Source organism: Periplaneta americana, chromosome 9, assembly GCF_040183065.1.
Source record: "Periplaneta americana isolate PAMFEO1 chromosome 9, P.americana_PAMFEO1_priV1, whole genome shotgun sequence".
NCBI lineage: Eukaryota > Metazoa > Arthropoda > Insecta > Blattodea > Blattidae > Periplaneta > Periplaneta americana.
Window position 1 is genome coordinate 151,951,621 of NC_091125.1, and position 7,368 is coordinate 151,958,988.

The 7,368-nt window shown below is 36.9% G+C and overlaps 1 protein-coding gene across 1 annotated transcript in view; it reads right to left on the reverse strand.

Annotated features, from left to right (window-relative positions):
* The window catches only part of Bmcp (uncoupling protein Bmcp mitochondrial), a 415,529-nt gene extending 413,603 nt beyond the window's left edge, over positions 1 to 1,926 (reverse strand). The window contains exon 1 of the mRNA XM_069836125.1: positions 1,827 to 1,926. The gene's annotated coding sequence lies outside the window, so the exon portion shown is untranslated. The remainder of the gene's footprint in view (positions 1 to 1,826) is intronic.
* Between the last annotated feature and the right edge of the window lie 5,442 nt (positions 1,927 to 7,368).

A 7,368-nucleotide genomic window follows, 5' to 3' on the forward strand; every position in this document is an offset into this window, starting at 1 on the left:
ACTTCACTACCACAACACCAAGCACAACCACCACCACCACCACCACCACCACATAATCATAATGACCACTACAATAATCAAAATCAGAACAATCAAATCAACACCACCAACAGAACCACAACAACTACCAACCACAACAGCCACAACCATAACCACCACCATCATAACCAAAACCAAAACTACAAAAATATTTTTCAACTTGGAAGAAATAACGAATAAGGTTTCTTCTAAAAATATTTATTTTTTGCAGATAAAACTTTTTTTCATTCATCCACATAATTTTTATATATACTCGTGTGTGTGTGTGTGTGTGTGTGTGTGTGTGTGTGTGTGTGTGTGTGTGTGTATAACAATAGCATATCTACCTCCACAGCTCATGAGTTACCAACCTAGGGGCAGAAAATCGTTGGAGAGACATCCGAAACGCTGGAAGAAGACAGTAACAGGCCACTAGATCTAACACATGCAAAGAAAAAGAAGACGATATTGATAATGATGTTAAATAAAAGAGACCATAAATAAACCAATAGTGATATAAATTAGAATATGTCTATCAGAGACTACAGATGGACAGACTGAAATACATAGGCCTACAAATGTACCTATGCTTCATGGACTGAGGTTCACTTAAAAAAAAAAGAAGAAAAAAATAAATAAATAAAATAAAATAATTGAATGAATAAATTAATAGTAAACAAATGATCAAACAAAGTAATAAATAAATGAATAAACGAATGAATTAACAAATATAAACAAACAACAAATAAAGAAAAAATTAAAATTAATTCATTGAATTATAACAATGTAGTAAATATACATAACTAACTTAATCCAGTCATGTTATGGAACATCACATCAGCATTAACTAGGAACATTAAATTTCTTATTGAAAAATATTAGTATCTTGTATGAAGACTTTGTTTCGAGATTATTTTAATTTTTCTTCATTTTCAGTAATAAATTTTAATTAAAAAATAACACTGATTTCAATGTAAACTTGTTAGGTAATAGCCTCTACATTTCCATTTCATGTTCGTGACGTTTCCTTTTAATTTTCTAAGCATTAAGTGCTACAATTAAAAAATTAAATAAAAATGTCGTGACTACTGATGTGATTTTAGTCAGTTTGTATTATATTTTTGGTCCAGGGAAAATAAATTATACTTTTACTACCGTTATTTCCATTTTGAAGTGGGCTACAAGTCAACAATATAAAACTGACTGTTAATTTAGAAGTTGGCAACATATTTTATGTCGATTATAACAACAATATATATCGATAGTAACATTCATACCATTCAACCAATAAGGAGATTGGCCCCTATAACGCATCTGTTCGTAGTATTATCAGTGACAATGTTACTAGTGACAACGGCTATATCATATGAATGTTGGTGATTGTGATTAAAGTTGTGGTGACAACTGTATAGTAGTGGCAACACTGGTAGTAATAGTGGTTGGTAAAGGTTAGTGGCGGTAGTATTTCAACAGCAGCGCTAGTAATGGTGATGAGGTTAGGGCACAGAATTAAACTCAGACCCACAACGCAGAATGGGTTATTAACTGGTTTTTAAAAGCTTCGTATGTTTTTTCTTTACTGTAGGACGTGTAATATTTACATCCCCTTTTTTAGAATTCCTGTGGTTAACCACACACCAAGCATAATTTTACTACATATGGAGTAGATGTTATATTCAGAAGAAACAGCGTAAATGAAGTTAAAAGTTAATATTTCTTCATCAAATTCATCTAGTACAATAAAAATATTGTACATCCAGATTTTATAAAAATAATGACGGTATTCTATAAATTCAATTTATACTCACAGAGCTGATGACCTTCGATTCTGGTTTTGTAATTCACCACTTCAAAAGACACACGGCAAGACGCCATCATTTTAAACAGGTGACCATATGATTCGTTTTCCGTAATACAAAGATTATAATATTGATAGTGTTTTGTTGTCATGGGTTCTTGAACACAGAAACAGATTAACTATAAGGCGAAGAAGATGGTCCTAGAGAATGAAACCACGGCCATCCATTCCGTTTCAAACAAGAGATGTGCACTGGCAGAGAGCATAGAAGGATAGAAGTGTTTTTCCGAGAAAATTCTCATTTGCTGGTATATAATGTAATATTATTGTTAATATGACCAGCCTCAAGGGCGAGTATCAGAGCTTCTGACTACAGTTCATAAGGTCCCGGGTTCGATTAGAATACAGGAATTTTTCCTTAAAGGGGAATGTTCCTGTGTTCATCATCATCAGCATCGCCGACTTCAACAGCAACGTTCCCAATAATAATAATAATCATCATCATCATTCAATCCTACCACCATTATCATAATCACCACAACAATCAAAACCAGTGCCCCACCACCTTTATTATCACTATCCTAATAACCAATACCATCAAAACCACCGTCCGCCAACATTATCACCATAACAATAAACACCAATACAATCAAAATCACCGCCCCGCTACCATTATCACCATCATTACAATCAAAACCACCGTTCCATGATCATTATCATAATATACTACCAATGGAATCAAAACCACTGTTCCACCAAAATTATCATCATCACCATTACAATCAAAAGCAACGTCTCATTACAATTATAATCATTAATATCATCACTACAATCAAAACCACCACCATTATCATTACTATCATCATCATCAACACTACAATCAAAACCATCGTACCACCACAATTATCATCACCATTACAATGAATAGGAAAGCCTCACTACAACTATCATCATTTTCATCACCACTACAATGAAAACTACCTCCCGACCACCATTATCATCGTCATTACCATTATTACAACTACAATCAAAACCACCGTCCGGTCATCATTAATATTATTACCACTACAATCAAAAACACAGTCTTACCACTATTACCATCATTATTATTACCACAATTATAGTCAACACTACTGTCCCACCCCCATTATCATCATTACCACCGTAATAAACACCACTGTCCCTCCACTATTATCATTCATTAATATCTTCATCACAGTAATCAAAACCATTGACTCACCACCATTATCATCATTACCACTGTAATCAACACTACTGTCCCACCACTATTATCGTCATTACTATCATCACCACCGTAATCAACAACACTGTTCCTCCGCCATTATCATCATTAATATCATCACCAGCGTAATAAACACCACTGTCCCACGCCATTATCATCCATCATCAATATCACCACCGTAACCAACACCACTGTCCCATAGCCATTATCATCACTATTAGCATCACCACTGTAAACAATACCACTGTCCCACGCCATTATCATCCATCATCAATATCACCACCGTAATCAACAACACTGTCCCTCCGCCATTATCATCATTAATATCATCACCAGAGTAATCAACACCACTGTCCCACGCCATTATCATCCATCATCAATATCACCACCGTAATCAACACCACTGTCCCATAGCCATTATCATCACTATTAGCATCATCACTGTAAACAATAGCACTGTCCCACGCCATTATCATCCATCATCAATATCACCACCGTAATCAACAACACTGTCCCTCCGCCATTATCATCATTAATATCATCACCAGAGTAATCAACACCACTGTCCCACGCCATTATCATCCATCATCAATATCACCACCGTAATCAACACCACTGTCCCATAGCCATTATCATCACTATTAGCATCACCACTGTAAACAATAGCACTGTCCCACGCCATTATCATCCATCATCAATATCACCACCGTAATCAACAACACTGTCCCTCCGCCATTACCATCATTAATATCATCACCAGAGTAATCAACACCACTGTCCCACGCCATTATATCCATCATCAATATCACCACCCTAATCAACACCACTGTCCCACCACCATCATCATCATTATAATCATAATCATCATCATCGAGTTACATAAATCATCTTACCACATTCTCTACAGTAAAGTGACGTTGGCTACAGTTCACGTGCTTTAGTCTAAAAAGAGGAACACTGTGTCAGTGACAAAATTCGAAGGTATCACCGAGAGAATATAGACATCTAATAGACATATTTTGTATTCGCTTCCATAGAGTTAACAGAGAATTCAGTTTATAGCACATAGCCTAGTCACTCCTACGTATTGCTATACTTATTTTATGGAATCTGTAGGTAATGGCAGAGGACTGCGCCTGAAGAGTGTACACATTGAAACTGATGCTTGTCTTGATTTTTAATTGTTTATTTAACGACGCTGTATCAGCTACTAGATTATTCAGCGTCTATGGAATTATTGATAGCTAGAAGATATTTGGCCATGTGATTAAATGACCTTCGTCTTACAGTTAGCGAAAGTCTCGGGGAAATACCCAACCAGGTAATCAACCCATGCGGGTAACCAACCCAAATCCGAGCGCAGCTACCGCCTGAGCTATGCCGGTCACTCGGTTGTATTGTTAATAATTATGATGATGATGATGATGATGATGGTGGTGATGATGATAATGATAATGATTAATAGAGAAAATGTAAATCCCGACAAGACAAAGTATGGCTATATGATTATGTCTCGTGACCACAACATAGTACGAAATGGAAATATAAAAATTGGAAATTTATCTTTTGAAAAAATGGAAAAATTCAAGTACTTTGGAGTAACAGTAACAAATATAAATGACACTCGGGAGGAAATGAAAAGCAAAATAAATATGGGAAATGCCTGCTATTATTCGGTTGAGAAGCTTTTGTCATCTAGTGTGCTTTTAAAAAAAAGCTGAAAGATAGAATTTATAAAACAGTTATATTACCGGTTGTTCTGTATGTTCTTTTTTTACTTGGTTATTTAACGACGCTATATCAACTGCGAGGTTATTTAGCATCGATGAAATTGGTGTTAGCGAGACGGTATTTGGCAAGATGAGGCCGAGGATTTACCATAGATTACCTGACATTTGCCTTACAGTTGGGTAAAATCTCGAATTAAAATCAACCAAGTAATCAACCTAAGCGGGAATCGAACCCGCGCCTGAGTGTAACTCTGGATCGGCAGGCAAGCGACTTAGCCGACTGAGCTACACCGGTGGATTTTTGTATGGTTATGAAATTTGAACTTTCAGTTTAAGAGAGGAACAGAGGTTAAGGGTGTTTGAGAATATGGTTCTTAGGATAATATTTGGGGCTAAGAGGGGTGAAGTTACACGAGAATTTAAAGTTACACAACGCAGAACTGCACGCATTGTATTCTTCACCTGACATAATTAGGAACATTAAATCCAGATGTTTGATATGGCCAGGGCATGTAGCACGTATGGATGAAATGCATATAGAGTGTTAGTTGGAACAACTGAGGAAAAATACCTTTGGGGAGGCCGATATGTTGATGGGAGGATAACATTAAAATAAATTTGAGGGAAGTGGGATATGATGGTAGGTACTGCTTGCTCAAGGATAGGGACCGATGGCGGTCTTATGTGAGGGCGGCAATGGACCTCCGGGTTCTCTAAAAGTCATTTGTAAGTATTAAGTAAGAGAAAAGTCAAATGTTGGTAGGGTAAATAGAAATATAATGCGAAAATGACTCCAAAGATAGTCTTTATAAAGCAAAGAAATTTCAAGGTATCCCCACAGTCTAGTATATACAGTCGCGAAGTTCAATACGTAGTAAATATGCAAACATTAGATAGTTGCTCACCACTAGGATCGCTAATATCGCCTCATTACAGGCAATGCAAAATAGTACCGGCACAGTCTATTGTTTCTAGCACCCTCAAAGCTCAAGCTTCGTGACTGTATATAGTAGACTGTGATATCCCTCTGTGACTATAACCCGCCTATCTAGCATTCACGTTCTACCACTTAGCCCACTGTTGTGGGCTCCAGTTCTCTAATCTTTGTTTTGTAATCTTTATATTAAAGAAGTCTCATGAACTCACGCTACCATTTTTTATTTCGTCATCTGTTTTCAGCAGTAAAATGGTTCCTCCTGCAAGCAATTCTGCCTATCACACAATCTGCATAAATTTCACAAATATTAAACAGAGGGGGTGTTGAGCAAATATGATGACAGAATTTAATTAACATGGAGGCAGTAATCAACTAGCAGCGTTGTAGATTATTTCCTCTCTAATCTTAATTACAGCTCATCCTTCCCTTAATTATAAAGAATATTTAATCTTACGCATTAATCTGGAATCGCTCCTCTTTTTCTTGGATCTCGTTACACTTGTAACGTTAGCACCAACGCCGTTAGAAGCATCTGACATGTGCGAAATTCTACAGTTGTTTTGTGTGTTTGGTTTGAAGAATTCTGCGCTTTTTTCCGGAGAAATCCTATCTTACAAAGGCATGTGATTGTCTATAAACGCAGATTTACTTGAGAGGCACGGACTGAGAACTCTCCTCACAAGTAGGCCGCTGGAGTGGGCCCATTGTACTGTCCGTAATGGAATAATGTGAAAGCCCTAAGACCCCAGTTTTACAGATTTCCCTACGGGTCATCACCGAACTCCCTTACAGTCTAAAGAATCTCTTTACCTTTCAGCGTATCATCGCCGTCACTCAACCCGGTCCCATGACCTACCATGCGCCCAGGGGAGAGCCCACGACACATAGCACTACCACCAGCAACTAATGACCACATACCACGAGGTCAAAATTCGGTGTCGACCCGCAGTCGAATCTACGTCGGAGCAAGCCCGAAAAGGGAAAGAAATTGAGATGATGATGATGATGATGATGATGATGATGATGATGAAAGAGGGGAAGTGTAATTATGTTGGCGAAATGAGCCCGAGATCCAACGCCGAAAGTTACCCAGCAATTCTGCTTCAAGCGGTTGAGGAAGAAAACCTCGGAAAAACTCCAACCAGGTAACTTGCCCCAATCAGGATTTTAAACCGGGACCGCTCGTTTTGCGATCAGGCATGTTGCGTTATTCTACAGCGTGGACAATAGTAGGCCTAGTGTAATTATAGTAGAAGTAGTGTGTTAGTAATGTAGCCAGGGTTGGGTGAGTAAATTACCTGTACGTATTTTACTTGTAATTTAGGTCTACATGTAAAATACGTAATGTAGAAAACTGTTTTATACACGGAGTAATAAACTAACATTCATTGATTTTGATAATCTAAACATTAATTACTTTATTCCTTTTAAGTTATTATAAGAAAAATGTCTGTTGCAGCAGAAAAAAAATGTTTGTGATTCTATAGGCCTACTGCAGTTTTCACATAGATTATAACATTGTTGATAGTTACTTTCACATACTTAGTAAAACAGCAATGCTTTGCTTACTTTCAGTTTGCTTGTTGGAAAAACCTCATAACATCCTAACTAATTAATTTTTTTAGATACTTTATATATATTA